General features: G+C 56.6%; 1 pseudogene; it reads left to right on the top strand.

Moving 5' to 3' along the window:
- Positions 1–1213: 1213 nt before the first annotated feature.
- Positions 1214–1388, top strand: LOC132247876 (U2 spliceosomal RNA; annotated as a pseudogene).
- Positions 1389–4908: the final 3520 nt, after the last annotated feature.

Below are 4908 nucleotides of genomic sequence, written 5' to 3'. Positions count from 1 at the left end.
ACCAGCCCCACACGCCGACCCCATGACTGTGATGCCCCGCACGAGGACCTTCCTGAACAGGTTCCTGAAGGACACCGTCCACAACAAGTACGCCGGCAACCTGAGGGCCAAACCTGACCAGGGCAAGGTCTTCAACGTCACCTCAAACTGGGATGCCAGCAACCACTTCGTGCCTAGAGGGAGCTTCACGGACTGGCGCTTTCTCCACCGCGCCCGCCTCAACTTCCTGCCTCTCAACGAGGCCGTCCGCTTCAGCCACCGGAACAAGAGGTGCCAGCGGTGCAGCTACGTGGCTGAGACCCTCCCCCACGTGCTGTGCAGCTGCAAGCCGCACACCAGGGCCTGGCAGCTCCGCCACAACGCTGTCCAGGACTGCCTGGTGAGGGCCACCCCGGCCGCAGCGCGGCAGGTCTCCGTCAACCGCACCGTCCCGGGCTGCAAGAGCCGCATGCGCCCCGACATCATCATCACCGACGAGGAGACCAAGAAGTTTGTCATCGTGGACATAACCATCCCCTTCGAGAACCGACGCCAAGCCTTCACCGACGCCCGGGCTCGCAAGCGGGAGAAGTATGCGACGCTTGCCGACACCCTGAGGGGCCGCGGCTACGTGACGGTCGAAGCGCTCATCGTGGGAACGCTGAGAGCCTGGGACCCCAGTAACTAGAGCGTCCTGCATGCCTGCCGTGTCTCCCGCCGCTACGCCAAGCTGATGCGCTGCCTCATGGTGTCCGACACCATCCGATGGTCCCACAACGTCTACGTCGAGCACATCATGTGCCACCGCCAGCACACGGACACCACCAAGAGAACAGCCGCCGGACTGGACCCAGAGGGGACCACCTGAACACCCCTCCCCCCCACGGACCTTTGCTTCAAGAGGATTCTTCAGCAATGGACAACCCTGCTCCACCCAAAAAGGACCCCTGCAATGAGACTGTATATGCTCCGAGACACTTTTTCTTCGGACCACTTCTTCCGCCTTTGCGGACCATTTTAACAGGTTTGTGCGTTTCTATCCTCTTTTTCTCTCGGCGTCATGAACCCACTCCCTCCTCCCCTACCCCCGGGCTGAGTTGCCTAACTTTGTATCATCTGTAACCTAGTTGCGTTCCTCACCTTACCCCCATCCTTCTATTGTTAGTTCCTCGCCCAGGCGCTCTGTATTTCCCTATCAGCTTTGTCTGCTTTTTTCTTGGATTTACAATCCTAAACATCTACTAATAGAAGTCAATCTGTTCTTATCAGTTTAATCGCTGATATGTCCTCGATGTGAGGACCGAAGCATTAAACACATTTTTGGTGCTGGGAGCTGGCCTCAGAGCTTGCTCCAGCCCCTCCACGCATTGGCCCGGTATTGCAGTGCCGCCAGGCCCAGTGCCTGCTCCCCTTCTGAGGGAGCGCCGCCTTCCTCCTCCTCTATGGGTTCCAAAAGCAGCAGCAGGGGCGGGGCCGCAACCTTTGGGCGACCCCAAGGGGCAGATCCTATGCAAAGGGCTGCTGCCGGGTGGGCAGCATGCTGGCAGGGGAGCAAGCGAGCGCGTGCGCGCGCCCTCCCGCCCGCCCTCCTGCCGGGCAGCACTGCCCCCGCCGGGGGGCCAGGGCCTCAAGGCCTGGGCCCAGGCGGGCAGGGGGTGCGGACTGCAAGGGCCCACCATGGCCCTGGGGGCAGCGCCCGGAGGGCCGTGGAGGCTGGCGGGCAGGGTCCTTCCCCGCTACCGGCAGGCCTTGCACCCTCTCTGTCTCTCGCCCCCTGGCTCGGCCTGCAAGGCCGCTTAAGACCAGACGCTGCCTTTGTTCAGCCTTGTTGACAACAATGACCGAAGCCACAGCAGCAGGGCGTGGGTGGGCAAGTCCAAGTCAAGTCAAATCAAATGCAAGCAAAAGACGGAGACCAGGGCAAACGGAAGCAAGCCCGAGTCGAGGCAGGGGCAAGCAAGTCCCATTCAAGTCAAGTGCAACCAAGGCAGTAGACGGAGGCCCGCCCGGGCGAACTGAAGCAAGGAAGCAAGCCCGAGTCTAGGCGGGCGGGGGCAAGTAAGTCCAAGTCAAGTCCAGTCCAGTCCAATGAAGCTGCAGTAGACTAAGCCCCGGGCAACCTGAAGCAAGGAGTCGAGTAGAGGAAAGAACAGGACACACCTGACCTGCCAGCCCCCGCTCACCCACACAGTGGCTTTCCCGCAGGAGAGCCAGCCAGTCGCTCAGTCGCCAGGCCCGACTGCCGCCACCGCCCCTGGTCCTGCTCTGCAGGCCCTTTGGGCCACCAGCCCGGGGTGCCCACTCCCCCTCCAGGCCTGGGCCGGTTATCGCTTCTCGGCCTCTTGAAGGCTCAGATTGGGGACGGCTGGGCGGAAACCTGGCTGTTTCCCAGTCGGGCTGACAGGAGACCAGGAGTAAGGAAAAGATTGCGGCTGGCAGAGCCATATCGGTGGCAGAAGAATCAGTGGTGGCGAGGAGTATGCTGGTGGATGGGGAGGAGCAGAGGACGGAGACAACAGAGAATGGTGAGCTAATGGAGATAGGCGTGTGGACAGTGGTGGGCAGGAAGAGGAAGCAGGAGGAGGAGCTGAGGGAGGAGAAGGAGGTGGAGGAGGCAGCAAGAGTCGAGGCAGCGGGGAAGAAAGAAGGTAAGACGGATCAGCAGGAGCGGTAGGATCAGCGGGACAAGAGCTCAGGAGGAAAAGATTGGGGAGAGGAAGAATGCGGGAGAGAAGAGGAAGGAGAAGATACAGGACCCATGTGGGGGGAGAAGGACCCACGGTGGTGGGTCAAGCTGAGGATTAAAGCGACTTTGCTAAAAGATGGCTTTATGGGAGAATCGAGACTCCAAAGGGCTGAATTTATGGAGAGAGCGTTATTTGGGGACTGTGGAGTGGACTCAAAGGACCTGAGAGCAGTAATTGCGCACGAGAATGGCAGGGCGTGGACTACCACTTTTTGGAAGGGGGCCTACGACGATTTTTGGGTGAGACACGATAAGTTGGTGAGGGCAGGGGTACTAAAGAGTGTACGTTTTGAGGCGGGGAGAAGGAACGGGAAAGGGTTTTGGTTGTTCAACGATATGGTGGAGCGGGAGTATATGTCGCGGTGGTTAGAGGGGAGGGTGCAGAGGGTGATGTGGGTGGACTGGGTTCTTGATATAAAATTTGGAATGGGGCATGGAGGGCACAGGTGTTGTTATTTCAAGGGGAGAAGCGTGGTGGGGTGAAACACTTGCCTTCAATGTTTTACTTGGGGCCACACAAGGGGTATATTAATTACCAGGGGCAACCCAACCTGTGTTTAAGGTGTGGGAAGGAGGGGCACCTGGAAGCATTTTGTGAATTTACACTTTGTTTTCGGTGTGGGGAACAGGGGCATAGGGCACAGGTGTGTAGATGGGTGGGGAAGTGTATTATTTGTGGAAAAGAGGAGCACATGTCCCCGGAGTGCCCCATGTCGTACATCAATCGGGCTCGGGCGGGGGGCGGAACCGGAGAGTGATGAGGAAAATGTGGAACCACGGGGGGTGGAGGTGGGGGAAATATTTGGAATCAGTATTGGGAATGGGAATGGGAGAGGGGGAAGGTGAGGAAGAAGGGGAGGGGATGGAGGTGGGAGAGGAGGAAAGTGTCTCCTCAGAATCCTCTCTGGAAGAAATAACCAAGGTTCAAGAAGGGGTGGGCATGAGGGAGGGTATGGGAGATGAAGGGAAAGAGGGGAAAGGGGAGAGAGTTTGAAGAAACTTGGGAAGGAGGAAGAGGTAATGGAAGTAAGTGGGAGGGAAAGTGGGGAGATCCCCTTAGGACAGGGGGAAAGAGCAGAAAATGGTGAGGGAAAGGAGGTGAAGAAAGTGAGGGGGGGGGAAATGGGGAGATAAGAAGCAGGGGGGAAGGAGAAATGGGGAAAGAGATGGAAAGGGAAAAAGGTTGATGCAAGGGAGGGAAGAAAAAGGAAGGAGTGTTGAAAGCAGGGGGGAGGGAGGGGAGAAGCGTTTCTTGAGCCTGACGACCATTTTGGCTCTGGCAAAAGCTACGGGTATGGAGGGCAGAGGGGATGAGTGTGGGGGGAAGGTGAAGGTGTGCATTAAAAATTGTTGAGGATAATATCTTTGAATGTGAGGAGCTTGTTAAGAAAGAAGAAATGGGAAAGGGTGAGAGGGTGTTTAGAGCAGCACGAGGTGGATATTATTTGTCTACAAGAATGTGGAATTGGGTGGGGTAGGGATTATGGACACCTGCGGAGAAGGTGGGGTTGGGGGCAATCGTGGTGGGCAGAGGATAATAAGGCAGCAGGAGTGGGAGTGTTGATTAGGGAGGGGGGGATTTCCAGGTGAGGGGCGTGAGAAGAATGGTAGATGGGAGGTTGCAGAGGGTGAGTTTGAGGGTAGGGAGGAAGTTACTTTATGGAACGTATATGCACCTGCAGGGAAGGTAGAAAGGATGGGGTTTTGGAAGAAGTTGGCAATTTTTTGTAGGGGGGAGGGCATAAAATAGTAGTGGGGGATTTCAACTGTATAATACAGAGAGGGGATTGGGTGTGGGGGGGAAGGGAAGGGGATATTGATAGTATGGGGAGATATTTAAGGGACTGGAAAAAGGAAGAGGGGTTAAAGGATATATGATGGGAGGGGGAGAGGGTGGCAATGAGGGTGGATGCGGGGGGGGAAGGAAGCAATCGCGTATAGATCTTGTTTTTGTTTCACCAGGGGTGAAGGTTGTGAGGAAAGCGGTTGGGGATGTGGGGTTTTCAGCCCACCAGATGTTGAGGGTGCAGGTGGAAGTAGGAGATGAGGGGAAACAGGGGAAAGGGATATGGAAATCAAATTTTAAATTACTAGAAGATGAAGAGAGGTGTGAAGAACTGAGGGAGCTGTATAAAGGGTGGAGGACACTACAGGGTTTTTTTGCAACACAGTGGGAATGGTGG

The sequence above is a fragment of the Alligator mississippiensis genome, chromosome 1 (assembly GCF_030867095.1).
Source record: "Alligator mississippiensis isolate rAllMis1 chromosome 1, rAllMis1, whole genome shotgun sequence".
Taxonomy (NCBI): Eukaryota; Metazoa; Chordata; order Crocodylia; family Alligatoridae; genus Alligator; species Alligator mississippiensis.
This window is presented reverse-complemented; position numbering and strand designations above follow the sequence as displayed.